We start from the raw sequence: 12117 nt of genomic DNA, 5'->3' as shown, positions 1-12117 counted from the left end.
GTCTTCCTGCGTTATGTAGTCAGCGTCCGAGGCAGTTCAGAGTGCAGTGCAGCGTGACTGGCTGTAGGGGGATCGGCGGGCCCTGAAGACAGCCCGGGCCCCATAGCATGCGCATCCCCTGCACCCATGGTAGCTACGCCACTGTCCTTAGGGTCAGTTATGTGGAGAGGGACAGGTTTCTCTTATGTTTGTACACATATTTTATGATGTGAAGTAGATGTCACTGACCTGGGTTGGGGATGTTGTGGACTCGGGGGTTCTTCCGATGGTCGGGAAAAGGAACCACAGGTAGGTCGGAGCAGGGATGGTCGGATATAGGATTTCCTCATACAAGACTCAAATAGTTAAATTTGGTAAAAGAATGCTCAGGAACTTTATTAAGGGAAGGGAGCAATACAGCGGCACATGAAAGAACGTAAACTTGTAGGCAATGTCAAAAAGTTACTGAAGAATTCATGAGCAATGATGAAGGACACTGAAGAATTTGTGAGCAATGTTTAAAGACACTGATGAATGAAGAACTTGTGAGCGATGGTAAATGACATTGAAGAATTTGTGAGCAATGTTTAAAGACACTGATGAATGAATAACTTGTGAGCGATGGTGAATAACACTGAAGAATTGGTGAGCGGTGTTTAAGACACTGATGAATGAAGAACTTGTGAGCGATGATAAATGACACTGAAGAATTTGTGAGCGGTGTTTAAGGATACTGATGAATGAAGAACTTGTGAGTGATGATAAATGACACTGAAGAATTGGTGAGCGGTGTTTAAAGACACTCATGAATGAAGAACTTGTGAGCGATGGTAAATGACACTGAAGAATTGGTGAGCGGTGTTTAAAGACACTGATGAATGAAGAACTTGTGAGCGATGGTAAATGACACTGAAGAATTGGTATGCAGTGTTTAAGGACACTGATGAATGAAGAACTTGTGTGCGATGATAAATGACACTGAACGCTGAAAGCACTAAGGTTGGTTCGGCCCACAGGCCTTGCTGAATCCAGGGAACGCTGGCAACTGCACTGCAGAGGAACACAATAGTTGCTCGGATCACTGGAGACTGTGCTGCAGGAAGGCACCCTGAATGCTAGGTGCACAGGAGTATAGCTGCTGGAAAACACACTGCGTACGGGAGCTCTGGCATCCACTTCAGAAAAGAGACGATACTCAGGCACCGAGGCTCTGCCCGGCGTCTGACTTTGAATCTCCCGCCTCCGCTGGATTGGCGGAACAGTCTGATGACGTCACCTGCTCCCCGCCCACGTGATGCCGGGTGTCATGGCGGTGCCCCTGCCCCGGAGAACCGCCGGGAGCCGCGCCAGCCAGACGCCGGAGCCCGTGGACCACCGAAGGCGGAGGCCGCAACACATACCAGCAAACACGCAGGGGTAAGCGCAGCGAACGCCGCCTCTGGCGTGTGACAGTACCCCCTCCTCCAGGAGTGGCCCCCGGGCACTTCCCAGGTTTTGTTGGATGTCTGGAATGTAAGATCCGCACCAGTCGGGGAGCCATAACTTCCGTAGCCTTGACCCAGCTCCTCTCCTCGGGGCCAAAACCTTTCCACTCCACCAAATACTGTCGATTCTTGTGAAGATAACCAGAGTCAAGAATAGCTTTGATTTCAAAGTCCGTTCCTGCTTCAGTCTCTGCAGAGGTTGGCCTCTGGGACTTTGAATGGAACCGGTTTAAAATAAGGGGGCGAAGGAGAGAGACATGGAAGGAATTTGGTATCCGGAGGTGGGAAGGCAATCCCAATTTGCAGACAACCGGGTTCAGGACTTGTAACACGGGATAAGGACCAATGAACCTCGGAGCGAACTTCATAGTGGGCACCCTTAACCGAAGATTGCGGGTAAAGAGCCATACCCTGTCACCAACCTTATATTGGGGAGCTGCTCGTCGCTTCCTATCCGCAAAGAACTTATAACGGCTGGAGACTCTCTTGAGGTTAGCATGGACTCGACTCCAAATTTGACTGAAGTGCCGGAGAGTAGAGGCTGCAGCAGGAACATCCTCCGGAGGACAAATGGGTAATTCTGGAACTTGGGGATGAAATCCATAATTAATGAAAAATGGGGACTCACCGGTCGAAGAGTGGTACAGATGATTATGGGCAAACTCGGCCCATGGCAACAGTTCCACCCAATCATCTTGCGAGGGAGAGAGGTAAACACGGAGAAAAGTCTCTAAATCTTGATTGACGTGTTCAGTTTGCCCATTGGTTTGTGGATGGTAAGCGGATCAAAACTTGAGTTTTATTTGTAAGGCTGTACAGAGGGCTCTCCAGAATCTTGCAGTGAACTGTACCCCCCGATCAGAAACGATTTCCTGTGGTAACCCGTGCAGGCGGAAATGTTCCCGGATAAATAACAAAGCCAACTTGGGATGGTAACCCGGTCAAAGGTACAAAATGTGCCATCTTAGAGAAACGGTCAATAATTACCCAGACAGTATTGTGACCCTTGGAGAGAGGCAATTCAGTGACAAAGTCCATAGAGATATGGGTCCAAGGCCTCTTAGGAATGGACAGTGGGTGCAACAACCCCGCAGGCGGCAAATGAAGAATTTTGTGCTGAGCACACTGAGGACATGAGTTGACATAACTTTGAATATCCTTCTTCATAGTGTCCCACCAGTAAGATCTTCGTAGAAACTCCCACATCTTTTGAACTCCAGGATGACCGGAAAACTTGGAAATATGAGCCCACTGCAACAACCTTGGTCGGAATTTAGCTGGCACAGACATTCTCCCAGGAGGAGGACCCAGAGCGGTGGGAGCTGCTGAAATAGAAACTGGACTGAGAATCAAAGCCTTTCCAACGGGGTTCTCCTTATCTGAAGCCGTCAAGGAGCGAGATAAAGCATCAGCTTTGGTGTTAAGCGTCCCGGACCGGTACTTAATGATAAATGAGAATCGAGTGAAGAAGAGCGCCCATCTGGGATTCAAGCACTGGGCTGTCTTGAGATACAGCAAGTTCTTGTGATCGGTATAAATCGTAATTAGGTGTTTAGCACCTTCCAATAGATATCTCCATTCTTCCAGGGCAGATTTTATTGCCAAGAGTTCCTGATCTCCGATGGTGTAGTTTCGTTCAGCAGGAGAGAACTTGCGAGAATGGAAACCACATGGATGCAACTTGCCATCAGAGGAGTACTGTGAGAGTACGGCACCAATGCCGACCGAGGATGCATCGACCTCCAAGAAGAATGGTTTTGAAAAATTCGGTTGCTGGAGTACCGGAGCGGACATAAAGGCTGCTTTCAACTGGGCGAACGCTGCTACAGCTTCAGAAGACCAGTGACTTGGGTCAGACCCCTTTTTGGTTAGAGCAGTAATAGGTGCCACAATGGTAGAGAATCCCTTTATGAATTTCCGGTAGTAATTCGCAAAACCCAGAAATCTTTGTACCGCTTTAAAAAAAAGAGGCCGAGTCCAGTCCCGAATAGCAATGAGTTTTTCCAGATCCATGCGAAGCTCCGTACCTGAGATGACGTAACCAAGAAATGGAATTGAAGGAACCTCAAAGGTACATTTGGAGATCTTACCGTAGAGATAATTCCTTCGTAGATGAAGAAGTACCTCCTTGACCTGAATTCTATGCTCCGTGAGATTCTTAGAAAATATCAGAATGTCATCCAAGTATACCACTACACTTAGGTATAACATATCTCGGAAGATTTCATTCACAAAACCTTGGAAGACGGCAGGGGCATTACTGAGCCCAAACGGCATTACCAGATATTCGTAATGCCCGTCCCTGGTATTGAAGGCCGTCTTCCATTCGTCCCCCTGTCGAATACGAATCAAATTATAAGCTCCCCTTAAGTCGAGCTTCGTAAAGACATGGGCTCCGCGAACCCTATCAAATAGTTCTGTAATGAGCGGCAAAGGATATTTGTTCTTAATGGTGATCTCATTTAAACCGCGGTAGTCAATGCATGGCCTCAACCCTCCGTCCTTCTTCTTCACAAAGAAGAAGCCGGCTCCCGCCGGAGAAGAAGAGGGTCGAATGAATCCTTTCTGCAGATTAGACTTGATATAGTCCGACATGGCTTGGGTCTCGGGCAATGACAAAAGATAAATGCGCCCCCGGGGTGGCATCTTCCCTGGGATGAGCTCAATGGGACAGTCCCAGGGTCTGTGGGGTGGTAACTGATTGGCCGCCTGTTCCGAAAACACGTCTGCGAACTCCCGATAGGCCTCCGGAATGAGCTCCTCATCCGACTTGGAAGATACACGGAGCGGATAGACAGGAGTGAGACAATTAGAATGACAGAATGAACTCCAAGATATTATTTGTGACGACTTCCAGTCGACGTGAGGGTTGTGTACCTTAAGCCAAGGAAGACCAAGAACAAGATCGTGAGGCATCTCCCGAATCACTAGGAACTCCAGAGGTTCTTGATGTAGAACTCCAACCTGCAGTTTGATTGGCACTGTGCGACTTGAAATAAGACCATTAGAAATTTGGGTACCATTGATGGCAGTCAGCTTAATAGGTCGTTCGACGGATTGTAACTGTAAACCCAGTTTTTGAACGCATGAAAGAGAAACAAAATTCCCTGCAGCCCCGGAGTCCAGCAGGGCCTTAACAGGTTTGGCTATAGGCCCAGGAAACAAAGACACGGAGAGTAAACAGTCCACTGTCGGAGAAGGTTTAGATGTAACCCCTAACTCGACTCCTCCGGAACAAGCTAGGACTGCCCGTTTCCCGGACGGGACTTACAAAACTTGAGAAAGTGATCCGCAGCTCCACAGTAGAGGCAGAGTCTACACTCACGACGGCGCTATCGTTCTTCCGGGGACAGCCAAGATCGATTCATTTGCATAGGTTCGTCTGGACTTGGAGTGATCGTTTGCTTAGTCGGGAGAGACCGGAATCCGGATCGTTCAGTCCGACTACGTTCACCACCTCGTTCCAGCATACGAAGATCCACCTTTACACAGAGTGAGATCAACTCTTCTAAGGAATCTGGCAAGTCCCTAGTGATCAGTTCGTCCTTTAGACGGTAAGAGAGCCCATTCCAGAAAGCGGCCCGGAGAGCATCATTATTCCAGCGCAGTTCCGAAGCTATGGTTTGGAAATGAATCACATACTGTCCCACTGAACGGGAGCCTTGTCGGACTCGGAGCAAATCCGAAGAAGCAGCGGTCGTTCTGCCGGGTTCATCGAAGATCCTACGGAATGACGTGATAAAGTTGGTGTAACTGGAAACCAACGGGTCAGAATGCTCCCATAACGGAGACACCCAATCCAACGCTGAACCTTCAAGCAAGGAAATAATGTATGTCACCTTGGACCGATCTGTGGGGAAGTTGTGTGAAAGAAGTTCAAAATGTACCTCGCATTGGTTGAGAAAACCACGGCAATTCTTTGGATTCCCGTTATAACGAGAGGGAGTGGGGAGCTGGAGGCGTGACCTGGTTCCGGGCAAGGATTGAACATTACCAGGGACAACTACTGGAGCGGGTACTGGAGCTGGAGCCGGGACTACTGAAGCCAGAGAAGCCTGAATTTGATCCAGCCGACCAGATAACTCCTGGAGATACTGCATCACTTGGCTTTGTGCCGTCTCCTGACTTTGAACTCGGGAAACCAGATCCTGGATGGCGCTTGCCTCTGGGTTCCGACCCCCCGGGTCCATGTGGCCTGAGTATACTGTCACTGACCTGGGTTGGGGATGTTGTGGACTCGGGGGTTCTTCCGATGGTCGGGAAAAGGAACCACAGGTAGGTCGGAGCAGGGATGGTCGGATATAGGATTTCCTCATACATGACTCAAATAGTTAGGTTTGGTAAAAGAATGCTCAGGAACTTTATTAAGGGAAGGGAGCAATACAGCGGCACATGAAAGAACGTAAACTTGTAGGCAATGTCAAAAAGTTACTGAAGAATTCATGAGCAATGATGAAGGACACTGAATAATTTGTGAGCAATGTTTAAAGACACTGATGAATGAAGAACTTGTGAGCGATGGTAAATGACATTGAAGAATTTGTGAGCAATGTTTAAAGACACTGATGAATGAAGAACTTGTGAGCGATGGTGAATAACACTGAAGAATTGGTGAGTGGTGTTTAAGACACTGATGAATGAAGAACTTGTGAGCGATGATAAATGACACTGAAGAATTAGTGAGCGGTGTTTAAGGACACTGATGAATGAAGAACTTGTGAGCAATGATAAATGACACTGAAGAATTGGTGAGCGGTGTTTAAAGACACTGATGAATGAAGAACTTGTGAGCGATGGTAAAAGACACTGAAGAATTGGTGAGCGGTGTTTAAAGACACCGATGAATGAAGAACTTGTGAGCGATGGTAAATGACACTGAAGAATTGGTGAGCTGTGTTTAAGGACACTGATGAATGAAGAACTTGTGTGCGATGATAAATGACACTGAACGCTGGAAGCACTAAGGTTGGTTCGGCCCACAGTCCTTGCTGAATCCAGGGAACGCTGGCAACTGCACTGCAGAGGAACACACTAGTTGCTCGGATCACTGGAGACTGTGCTGCAGGAAGGCACCCTGAATGCTAGGTGCACAGGAGTATAGCTGCTGGAAAACACACTGCGTACGGGAGCTCTGGCATCCACTTCAGAAAAGAGACGATACTCAGGCACCGAGGCTCTGCCCGGCGTCTGACTTTGAATCTCCCGCCTCTGCTGGATTGGCAGAACAGTCTGATGACGTCACCTGCTCCCCGCCCACGTGATGCCGGGTGTCATGGCGGCGCCCCTGCCCCAGAGAACCGCCGGGAGCCGCGCCAGCCAGACGCCGGAGCCCGTGGACCACCGAAGGCGGAGGCCGCAACACAGACCAGCAAGCACGCAGGGGTAAGCGCGGCGAACGCCGCCTCTGGCTTGTGACAGTAGAGATGTGCGGGTTCGGTTTTACTCGGATTTACTCAGGGCTCGAAACGGCATCTTATTGGATCACGGATGTCACGCGTTTTGGATAGCCAATAAACAAAACCCGAAATACCCAAGTAAATCCGAGCAAAACCGAACCCGCTCATCTCCTATATATGAGCCCAAGTCTGTGACTCTGTGCCTGGCCATAACGCTGGGCGGAGTCACAGATGTGGGCTGATCAGAGTCACTCCCGCTCCCCGCCTGAGCCCCGGCGCCTCTCCCCTGCCGCCTGCCCCAGCGAGGAGAGAGGCAACCATGCACCGCGCTCCTATTGCCGCCACAGCCCTCCGTCAGGCAGGCCCGGCGACAGGGGGAGTCAAAGGGGACAACCCTCCCGGGCCCCGAGCTTCAGGGGGGCCCCATCACTTGTTTGGTCTGGTTGGTCTTCGCTTTGTTGCCTTCATTATGCTTGCGGCATGCCTCTCTGCCGCCCCGTCCCTGTCTGACGATCTGCTGCCGCTGAAGAGCCGGGCAGCAGAGCAGCAAACACAGGCTACACTGACTGTGTGAGTCAGGGCTCCTTATAGCAGCTGCCCGCAGCACTACCTCTGTCCAACCCTGCTCCCTACGTGCCTGGATGGCACCCTCACAGCCTGTCATACTGTATACTATGTCAAGGTACTGCCATATTATTCTATATAAATGTGTGTATGGTGAGTTCTATGTGTGTGTGTGTGTGTGTGTGTGTGTGTGTGTGTGTGTGTGTGTGTGTGTGTGTGTGTGTGTGTATGTATGTATGTATGTATGTATATATATATATATATATATATATATGCAAAAAATGTCCCTGGCACTCCAGACTTCCGTTCACCTTGCTCCGGTGCCCTCCCCTCAGATCTGCATCTGTGTATATGGTCCTTGTATGCCGCCCATACAAGGACCATATATATATATATATATATATATATATACACACAGTATATGTGTGTGTATATATATATATAAAAAAAATTTACAGCGACTTTGTGCTTTATAAGGGGGGGGGGGAGTCAAGGCAGGGTGGGGGGCCCCGGAGAAATTGGTGTACCGGGCCCCAAGATTTCTCTTGCCGGCCCTGCCGTCAGGTCCTCTCGGTACAGCCTGGCGGGGGGGACATGTGCGGCTCATGCGGCAACGGGGACAGCGCACACTGGTGTGCTCCCCGGCTGCCGAGGGAGGTAAGCCGGCGGGAGATGTGCAGCACAGCGGCTGCGGGGACAGCGCACACTGGTGTGCTCCCCGGCTGCCGAGGGAGATGTGCCTGGCGGGGGGGGGGTGACATGTGCCCCTGGCCGGGGGGAGATGTGCGGCTCATGCGGCAGCGGGGACAGCGCACACTGTTGTGCTCCCCAGCTGCCGAGGGAGATGTGCCTGGCGGGGGGGGGGGGGGGGGGGACATGTGCCTGGCCAGGGGCAGATGTGCGGCTCATGTGGCAGCGGGGACAGCTGCCGAGGGAGATGTGCCTGGAGGGGGGGTCATTTGACTGGCGGGGGGGGGGGGGGGGATGTGCGTGGCTGACGGGGGGAGGGGGGAAATGTGCCTGGCTTGGGGTGGGGGGGGTGGGGTGGAAATGTGCCTGGCTGGGGGGGGGGGGGGGGGGGGAAATGTGCCTGGCTTGGGGGGGAGATGTGCGTGGCTGGCGGGGGGAGGGGGGAAATGTGCCTGGCTTGGGGGGGTGAGGTGGAAGTGTGCCTGGCTGGGAGGGAGGGGGGAATGTGCCTGGCTTGGGGGGAAGAGGGGGTGGTGGAAATGTGCCTGGCTGGGGGGGAGGGGGAAATGTGCCTGGCTGGGGGGGAAAGGGGGGGGGGGGGGTGGAAACTGGAAATGTGCCTGGCTGGGGGGGAGGGGGAAATGTGCCTGGCTGGGGGGGAGGGGGGAATGTGCCTGGCCTGGGGGTGACATGTGCCTGGCCGGGGGGAGATGTGCGGCTCATGCGGCAGCGGGGACAGCGCACACTGTTGTGCTTCCCGGCTGCCGAGGGAGATGTGCCTCGCGGGGGGGGGGGGGGACATGTGCCTGGCCAGGGGGAGATGTGCGGCTCATGCGGCAGCGGGGACTGGTGTGCTCCCCGGCTGCCGAGGGACATGTGCCTGGCGGGGGGGGACATGTGCCTGGTGGGGGGGGGGGGCATTTGCCTGGCGGGGGGGGGGGGGGAGATGTGCTTGGCTGGCGGGGGGAGGGGGGAAATGTGCCTGGCTTGGGGGGTGGGGTGGAAATGTGCCTGGCTGGGGGGGGGGGGAATGTAGACAGACCCCCTCCCCCACCCGCTGCCCCACTGCACCCGCCCCTCAACCACCCGCACCGCCTCCAGACCCCCTCCCCCATCTGCCGCACCCCCACACCTGTCCCTCCCCCACGCGCATCGCTTCTGGACCCCCTACCCCACCCCCAGCGCACTCGCCCCTTCACCACCCGCAGCACCTCCTGACCCTTACCCCACCCGCACAGCCCCACTGCACCCGCTGCTCCTCCCGACCCCCTCCGCCCCACCTGCTCCTCCCCCACGCGCGTCGCTTCCGGACCTCCTACCCCACGCACTCGCCCCTTCCCCACCTTCAGCGCCTCCGGAACCCCATCCGCCAGATTCCCATACCAGCCTCTCCCATACCCACAGCAACCCCGGCCCTCCCCCACCCATACTGCCTCCGGATCCCACTCCCCCGCACATCCCCACCCGCAGCGCCTCACCACCCCCTCCCCCATCCGCGTTCCCCCCCACACCCGCTGCATTCTGTACAGTGTGCCCTGCAGGCGCTGTTCACACCGTCGCAAGAGGCTACACCCCCTTCATCATCCAACACCCTTTCGTTGTGCAACATTTAACCACTCACAAAACTAGGAATGCAGGTAATACTTCATATAATACATATATTGAATGGCGTACAGGGGTTAAGGGGGCGTAGCACCTAGTCTCTAATATGAAGCCACAAGTGCTGGTTTTGTCTATTACATTGACCGTAAATAATTTGAATTGGTTCTGGACCATGGGCTAACTGAAGCAGTGGGGCAATAAATCAGGTCCCGAAGGCAGCTCACATTATATAGCCTGTTTTCAGGCATCACAACCAGTTGTATATGCTACAGATCTACTGGGGCACATGCCCAATAATGAAGGAATTACACACTATCATAGTGAGCCACTTGCCCATTATCACTATCGATGTGTACGTGACCATCTTTACCCTTCCTGTCAGTAACAGACGGTCATATTCAGTAGACAAAACAGGTACTGAAGGTTGATTATAACATTCAGTTGTGATTGGGTGTAGGAACAAATCTATCTATCTATCTATCTATCTATCTATCTATCTATCTATCTATCTATCTATTTATCTATATTTGTTCCTAGATGACATATTCCCATAAGTAGTCCCCTATCACAACATAATGTCCGGGCCAATATACTGTAACTCACCTCGACAGCCCACGGCATGTCCACAGTGGCTGGGCCAGCTACCAAGGAGACACTCACAGTGTCATGCTGGATAAGGAAACAGACATCATGGTTTAGTCATTAAAATGTGAACACAACAGAAAATATACAATACCGTAAGAAAAACTATAAGTGAGAATTTTTGGAGATAACAGTTTCAGCAGAAATATAACAGAGCCCTGGAAATCAATGTCAGTGGTTCTACCCGCCACATGTGTCACTGCCATCTGCATTTGCCCTATTTTATCATGATCATTCGGAGAGGTGATCAGTTTCAGTCGGATGATGACTGCACCGCTTGTGTGCATGTTATTCGATCACTTATATCGAGTGCTCCTGGATGCACATCACGACAACTGAATAACAGAACCTGTACATACTTGGCCTGATTTAGCCATGTGGCTATCATGCTGTATGATCACAGGAGCTCTGGTGATGACAACTGTAATATCACCTTAATAATAAAGCATACCTCAGAACTGTCTGGGCTATTGGTGGGGTATTCCCCGTTTTGGTGGCTTGTCCCACTTTTCCCTAACTCGAGAGGATTGGAACGTTTCGAAAAGAGTATTGACTGCATAGGAGAGGAAAGGGTTAAACATCTGGGGAGGGGTGGACCTAGCTGTAAGGAAAGTACAGCCTTCTTTAAGGGGAGGGCTTGATATATATAGGGAAGGTGAAGCCATTTTAAGTCCTCTTGGTGATTCGGTTTGGTGAGTGCTGCAGTGCCAGCAAAAAACTTTTGGTTTACCTTGCTTTTGCTGCACACATATTTTATTATTAGCATCTGTGGTGTTTTTCTCCTCCCTATTTATACCCTCTCACCTGGTGCCTGCTGACATGTCTGCTAGGCCCCGGCGCGTGTTAAGGGCCCCGGCTCGTTTCATGGGCTCGGACGTCCGAGCGGGCCCTGAGGAGGCGGTGGGTGGCCTGAGGGACGGGGCTCCGTCCGCTAGGGCCTCTACACCCACGGCCGTCGGCAGCGCGGACGGAGGCCGGGCGGGCTCGCCGCCGGGGGCCGGGAGCACTTCAGCAGGACGAGGACGGCGTAGGGGGCCGGTGGTCCCTCCAGGCCACCCGAGGATCAGCGGGCGGCGGCCGTCCCCTCCGGGGGCCGCCGTACCCGGGAGCAGGTCGGGCGCCCGCGGGCGCGCGCATGCGCGCTGCGGTGAGCGCCCGGGAGCGACAGAAAACAACTCTCCTTCCTCGCCGCGGCCGAGTGTTCGTGCCGGGCGGGGGGAGAGGTCAGGTGCGGGAGCAGGCGGTCGCCGCGCGGGGCCTATACAGGAGCCTCGCGCGGCGGCCGAAGAGGCAGATCAAGGCGGGAGAGTTTTGACGGGAGGACGTGGGTCCGTTCCGGACTCCACAGGCCGCGCACGTGCGCGCGCAGGGGAGCCAGCTGCCCATAAATCACCCGTTCCTTCTCCCCGTATGCCGGTAGACGGCAGGGAGAGGGAACACATGAGGGGGGTGCAGCGTGTGCCTCAAGTAGGCAACGCTGGGCGCACGAAGGGAACAAGAGGAGGAAGGGGTGCAGCACCAGCGGCAAGGGATGGCCGGGGGCCAGCGGGCGGGTGCGCCCTCCGCGGGCCCGGCGGCACGAGGGGGAGCAAGCGCGGGGGGGCAGCAGGTCCCCGGTAATACCGCGGGGCACAGCAGGTCCTTCGGTAGGAAGGAAGACAGGGAGTGGGTCAGCAGCCGCAGGGCCGCAGCACGGGCCGCTGAGCCCGACAGTGGGTCCTCCGCGGGGTCAGGGGATTTTTCTGCTTCCCCGGAGAGGG

This window comes from Pseudophryne corroboree, chromosome 9, assembly GCF_028390025.1.
Source record: "Pseudophryne corroboree isolate aPseCor3 chromosome 9, aPseCor3.hap2, whole genome shotgun sequence".
Lineage (NCBI taxonomy): Eukaryota > Metazoa > Chordata > Amphibia > Anura > Myobatrachidae > Pseudophryne > Pseudophryne corroboree.
This window is presented reverse-complemented; position numbering follows the sequence as displayed.